This window comes from Carcharhinus amblyrhynchos, unplaced genomic scaffold (assembly GCF_965287045.1).
Source record: "Carcharhinus amblyrhynchos unplaced genomic scaffold, sCarAmb.v2.hapA scaffold_553, whole genome shotgun sequence".
In the NCBI taxonomy this organism is placed as follows: domain Eukaryota; kingdom Metazoa; phylum Chordata; class Chondrichthyes; order Carcharhiniformes; family Carcharhinidae; genus Carcharhinus; species Carcharhinus amblyrhynchos.
In genome coordinates this window covers 13,417-20,124 of record NW_027650293.1, presented here as the reverse complement: position 1 = coordinate 20,124, position 6,708 = coordinate 13,417, and positions in this window count along the sequence as shown.

Here is a 6,708-nt window from a genome sequence, read left to right as displayed (position 1 = left end):
CTTGTGTGTTTCTGTGTGTGTGTTTATCTGTTTGTGTGTTTGTGTTTCTCTCTTTGTGTGTGTCTGTTTTTTTTTCTCTTTATGTGCTTGTGTGTTTCTGTGTGTGTGTGTTTATCTGTGTGTGTGGTGTTTCTCGCTTTGAGAAATAGGAAATAGGAGCAGCAGTAGGCCATCTAGCCCTTCACACACACACACAGTGTTTCTCTCTTTGTGTGGGTGTTTGTTTCACTCTGTGTTTCTCTATGTGTATCTGTGTTTCTGTGTGTGTTTGTTTCTCTCTTTGTGTGTGTTTCTCGTGTGTGTGTGTGTTTCTCCCTTTGTGCGTGTGTGTTTCTCTCTTTGTGTGTATGTGTGTGTGCTTCTCTCTTTGTGTGTGTGTGTTTCTGTTTGTGTGTGTGTGTTTCTCTGTGTGTGCGTGTGTGTTTCTCACTGTGTGTGTGTTCTCGCATTGTTTGTGTGTGTGTTTCTCTCTGTGTTTCTGTGTGTTTCTCTGTGTATGTCTGTGTTTCTGTGTGTGTGTGTTTCTGTGTGTGTGTGTGTGTGTTTCTCTCTTTGTTTGTGTGAGTGTCTTTTTTTCTCTTTGTGTCTCTGTGTTTCTCTATTTGTGTGTGTTTGTGTGTGTGTGTGTATTTCTCTCTTTGAGTGCTTGTTTCTCTTCGTGTGTGCTTCTCTTTTTGTGTGTTTCTCTTTTTGTGTCTTTTTGTGTGTTTCTGTGTGTGTGTGTATTTCTCTCTTGTGTATCTGTTTGTATGTGTGTATTTTTCTGTGTGTGTGTGTATCTGTGTTTCTCTCTTTTTGTGTGTGTCTGTTTCTAGCTGTGTGTGTGTGTTTCTCTCTTTGTGTGTTTGTGCTCATCTATTTGTGTGCTTGTGTGTTTCTCTCTTTGTGTGTGCGTGTGTTTCTCTCTTTGTGTGTGTGTCTGTTCTCTTTATGTTGTTTTCTCTTTGTGTATGTGTCTTTCTTTCTCTTTGTGTGTCTGTTTCTCTTTTTGTGTGTGTGTTTCTCTCTCTTTGTGTGTGTGTTTCTCTCCATTTGTGTGTGTGTTTCTCTCTTTGTGTGTGTGTCTGTTCTCTTTATGTTGTTTTCTCTTTGTGTATGTGTCTTTCTCTCTCTTTGTGTGTCTGTTTCTCTCTTTGTGTGTGTGTTTGTTCTCTTTATGTTTTTTTCTCTTGTGTGTATGTGTCTTTCTCTCTTTGTGTGTGTGTTTCTCTCTTTGTGTGTGTGTGCGTTTCTCTCTTTGTGTGTCTGTGTTTCTCTCTTTGCGTGTATGTGTTTCTCTCTTTGTGTGTGTTTCAGTGTGTGTGTGTTTCTCTCTGCCTGTGTGTGTGTTTCTCTGTCTGTGTTTGTGTGTGTGCTTTTTCTCCTTGTTTTTTTTTCTCTTTGTGTGTGTGTGTTTCTCTCTTTGTGTGTGTGTGTGTGTTTCTCGTTTCTCTGTGTGTGTGTGTTTTTCTTTCTGTGTGTGTGTGTGTTTCTCTCTTTGTGTGTGTGTGTTTTTCTTCTTTGTGTTTTTTCTCTATGTGTGTATCTGTGTGTGTCTCTCTGTATCTGTGTGTCTCTCTCTCACACTCTATCTGTATGTCTCTCTGTCTGTATCTGTTGTGTCTATCTCTCTCTGCATCTGTGTGTGTGTCACTCTCTCTTTGTATCTCTCTCTCCTTCTCTCTCTGTATCTGTGTGTGTCTCTCTCTGTATCTGTGTGTCTCTCTCTGCATCTGTGTGTCTCTCTCTGCATCTGTGTGTCTCTGTCTCTCTGCATCTGTGTGTGTCTCTCTCTTTGTATCTGTGTCTCTCGCTCTATCTGTATGTCTCCATCTCTCTGTATCTGTGTGTGTCTCTCTCTCTTTCTCTCTGTCTCTCTCTCTCTCTGTCTCTCATGTGTGACACTCTCTCTTTGCGTCTCTCTCTTTCACCCTCCGTGTCTCACTCTGTCTCTTTCTCTCTCTCTGGATGGGTATCTCTCTGTCTCTGGGTGTGTGTGTGTCTCTCTCTCTGTTTCTCTGCTCATCTCTCTGTATCTGTGTCTCTCTCTATCTGTCTGTCTGTCTCTCTCTCTTTCTGTCTCTCTATCTGTGTCTCTCTGTCTGTATCTGTGTCTCCCCCTTTCACTCTGTATCTGTGCGTCTCTCTCTCTCTCTCTCTGTGTATCTGTCTCACTCTCAGCATCTCTGTCTCTCTCTCTCTCTCTGTCTGTGTGTCTCTCTCTGTGTCTGTGTGTGTCTCTCTCCCTCTCTGTCTGTCTGTCTTTCTCTGTATCTCTCTCTCTCGCTCTCTGTATATGTCTGTCTGTCTGTCTCTGTATCCGTGCCTGTGTCTCTCTCTCTCACTCTGTTGCGTGTGTCTCTCTCTGTCTCTGCGTGTGTGTGTCTCTGTATCTGTGTGTTTCTTTATATATGTGTCCCTCTCTGTATTTTTCTCTGTCTCTCTGTATCTGTTTGTCTCTGTCTCTGTATCGCTGTGTCTCTGTATCTGTGTGTCCCTCTCTGTATTTCTCTCTGTGTCCCTCTGTTTCCACGTCTGTGTGACTGTCACTGTATTTCTCCCTGTGTGTCTCTCTTTCTGTCTGTATATGTGTGTCTCTCTGTATCTGTGTGTCTCTCTCTCTGTGTCTGTGTGTCTCTCTGTCTCTCTCTCTCTGTATCTGTGTGTCTCTCTGTATCTGTGTGTCTCTGTATTCTGAAATTGCTCCTTAATTTCCCAAGTTGTGAAGGTTGGAGGGATTGTCCATGCTAAATTACCCCACAGATGGAGAGATGTGTGTGCCTCTCTCTCTTTGTGTGTGTCTATCTCTCTTTGAATGTGTGTGTTTTTGTGTTTGTCTGTGTGTGTGTATATGTGTGTGTCTCTCTCTCTGTCTCTCTCATTCTGCCTCAAACTGTCCACAATATTCGGGCTGTGGTCTCACCAAGGCCCTGTCTAATTGCAGCAAGAGCCTGTTCCTGTTCTCCAATCCTCTCGCTATGGAGGCCAACATCCCGTTGGCCTTTTCTCCAGCCTCCTGCCCCTGCGTGCTTGCCTCCAGCGATTGGTGTGTGAGGGACACCCAGGTCTCCTTGTACATTCCCCGCTCCTCATTTATGGCCATTCAGACAGTAATCCGCCTCCCCCTTTCTGCTCCCAAAGTGGAGAACCTCACATTTGCCACTTAATACCTCCCTTTCCCCCATTAGGATCATTCCTAAAACCAATCACTTTTCACCAAATCTGTGGGGCGTCTGTCCCTAAACTCGCCTGTGACTCAATTTTTCACTCTTGGTTCCTGTGAAGCATCTCAGGGACAATTCTGTTCAAGGTGCTACATAAATGCAAGTTGTTGTTGTTGTGTGTGAGTGTCAGCGTCTGTCCATGTCCGGGACACTGTAGGTTACAGAGAATGGTTCACTCTGGTCTGTGACTGTCCATCTCGTGTGTGTCTCAGTGTCAGCTCTGTAACACGCACAGCACAATCCCATCCTGTTTCTGTCTCTCTGTCTCTGTCTCTGTCTCTGGATCTCTCTCTCTCTGAAGAATGCTTTCTATGGGGCATCTGTAAAAAATGGGGAGAGTTGTAGCTGACATGTCAAATTCCCTCAGTCTTCTGAGAAAGTAGTGGCGTTGGTGAGGCTTTCTTAACCATAGTTTTGTGTGGAGGGACTAGGACAGGTTGTTGGGGATCTGGGAACCTAAAAACTTGAAGCTCTCGATGTGCGGGTTAGGTGGAGTGGCCGTGCTAAATTTGTCGGGGGATTTAATATGTGAGGTTATGGGGATAGGAGCTGGGTGGGATTGGTGACAATACAGCCTCAATGGGCTGAATGGCCTCTTTCTGCACTGTTGGGATTCTATGAACACTGCGTGACCCTCTCCATCTCAATCACTTCCTCTCTCTCTGTAACTCTCTCTCTCTAACCCTCTCTCTCTGTAACTCTCTCTCTCTGTAACCCTCTCTCTCTGTAACCCTCTCTCTCTGTAACTCTCTCTCTGTGTAACTCTCTCTCTCTGTAACTCTCTCTCTCTGTAACCCTCTCTCTGTAACCCTCTCTCTCTGTAACCCTCTCTCTCTGTAACCCTCTCTCTGTAACCCTCTCTCTCTGTAACCCTCTCTCTCTGTAACCCTCTCTCTCTGTAACCCTCTCTCTCTGTAACTCTCTCTCTCTGTAACTCTCTCTCTCTGTAACTCTCTCTCTCTGTAACCCTCTCTCTGTAACCCTCTCTCTGTGTAACCCTCTCTCTCTGTAACCCTCTCTCTCTGTAACCCTCTCTCTGTAACCCTCTCTCTCTGTAACCCTCTCTCTCTGTAACCCTCTCTCTCTGTAACTCTCTCTCTCTGTGACCCTCTCTCTCTGTGACCCTCTCTCTCTGTGACCCTCTCTCTCTGTGACCCTCTCTCTCTGTAACTCTCTCTCTCTCTGTAACTCTCTCTCTCTGTAACCCTCTCTCTCTGTAACTCTCTCTGTGTAACCCTCTCTCTCTGTAACCCTCTCTCTGTGTAACCCTCTCTCTCTGTAACTCTCTCTGTGTAACCCTCTCTCTCTGTAACTCTCTCTCTCTGTAACTCTCTCTGTAACCCTCTCTGTCTGTAACCCTCTCTGTCTGTAACCCTCTCTGTCTGTAACCCTCTCTCTCTGTTACTCTCTCTCTCTGTTACTCTCTCTCTCTGGTACTCTCTCTCTCTGTAACCCTCTCTCTCTGTAACCCTCTCTCTGTAACTCTCTCTGTAACTCTCTCTGTGTAACCCTCTCTCTCTGTAACCCTCTCTCTCTGTAACCCTCTCTCTCTGTTACTCTCTCTCTCTGTTACTCTCTCTCTCTCCCTATCCTGTCTCTCTCTGTGTTACTCTCTCTCTCTATCCTATCTCTCTCGCTCTCTGTCTCTCAGTCTCTGTCTCTCACTCTCTCTCTCTCTGTTACTCTCTCTATATCCTGTCTCTCTCTCTCTCTCTGTTACTCTCTCTCTCTCTATCATGTCTCTCTCCCTCTGTTGCTCTCTCTGTCTCTATCCTGTCATTCACTCTCTCTCTATCCTGTCAGTTTTTCTGTCTCTCTCTCTCTCTATCCTGTCTCTCTCTCTCTGTTGCTCTCTCTCTATCCTGCCTCTATTTATGTTACTCTCTCTCTCTATCCTCTCTCTCTCTCTGTTATTCTCTCTCTCTACATCCTCTCTCTCTCTCTCTCTCTGTTATTCTCTCTCTCTATCCTGTCTCTCTCTCTCTGTCCACATCCTCTCTCTCTCCCTCTCTCTGTTAATCTCTCTCTATCCTGAATCACTCTCTCTCTGTTACTCAAACACTATCCTGTCTCTCTCTCTCTGTTACTCTCTCTCACTCTATCCTGTATCTCTCTCTCTCTGTTACTCTCTCTCACTCTATCCTGTATCTCTCTCTCTCTCTCTCTGTTACTCTCTCTCTCTATCCTGAATCACTCTCTCTCTGTTACTCAAACTCTATCCTGTCTCTCTCTGTCTGTTACTCTCTCTCACTCTATCCTGTATCTCTCTCTCTCTGTTACTCTCTCTCACTCTATCCCGTATCTCTCTCCCTCTCTCTGTTTCTCTCTCTCTATCCCGTATCTCTCTCTCTCTCTGTTACTCTCTCTCTATCCTCTCTCTCTCTAGCTCTCTGTCTCTCTCTGTCTGTCTCTCTCTATCCTCTCTCTCTCTCTCTGTTACTCTCTCTCTATCCTCTCTCTCTCTCTCATGTCTCTCTCTTCGTTACACCCTCTCTCTATCCTCTCTCTGTTCCTCGCTCTCTATATCCTGTCTCTCTCTCTGTTACTCTCTCTCTCTATCCTCTCTCTCTCTCTGTTAATCTCTCTCTCTATCCTGTCTCTCTTGCTCTGTTAGGATACTCTCTCTCTCTCTGTCCTCTCACTCTCTATCCTCTCTCTCTCTCTCTGTTACTCTCTCTCTATCCTCGCTCTCTATATCCTGTCTCTCTCTCTGTTACTCTCTCTCTCTATCCTCTCTCTCTCTCTGTTAATCTCTCTCTCTATCCTGTCTCTCTTGCTCTGTTAGGATACTCTCTCTCTCTCTGTCCTCTCACTCTCTATCCTCTCTCTCTCTCTCTGTTACTCTCTCTCTCTCTTTCTCTCTCTGTTTCTCTCTCTCTCTATCCTCGCTCTCTCTATCCTCTCTCTCTCTCTCTGTTACTCTCTCTCTATATATCCTGTCTCTCTCTCTCTCTTTCTGTCTCTCTCTGTCTCTCTGTTACTCTCTCTCTCTCTCTTTCCTGTCTCTCTCTCTCTCTCTCTCTCTGTTACTCTCTCTCTCTGTGTTACTCTCCCCCTCTATCCTCTCTGTCTCTCTGTTACTCTCACTCTATCCTGTCTCTCTCTCTCTGTCTCTCTCTTTGTCTCTCTCTCTCTCTCTATCCTGTCTCTCTCTCGCGCTCTCTCTCTGTTACTCTCAAGGCCCAGATTGTAATAACTGAGAGAGGTTTAGGGCAGAGATTACTGATACAAAGCCCAGATTGTAATAACTGAGAGAGGTTCAGGGCAGAGATTACTAATACAAGGCCCAGATTGTAATAACTGAGAGAGGTTTAGGGTATAGATTACTGATACTATCCCAGATTGTAATAACTGAGAGAGGTTTAGGGCAGAGATTACTGATACAAGACCCAGAGTGTAATAACTGAGAGAGGTTTAGGACAGAGATTACTGATACAAGGCCCAGATTGTAATAACTGAGAGAGGTTTAGGGCAGAGATTACCGATACTATCCCAGATTGTAATA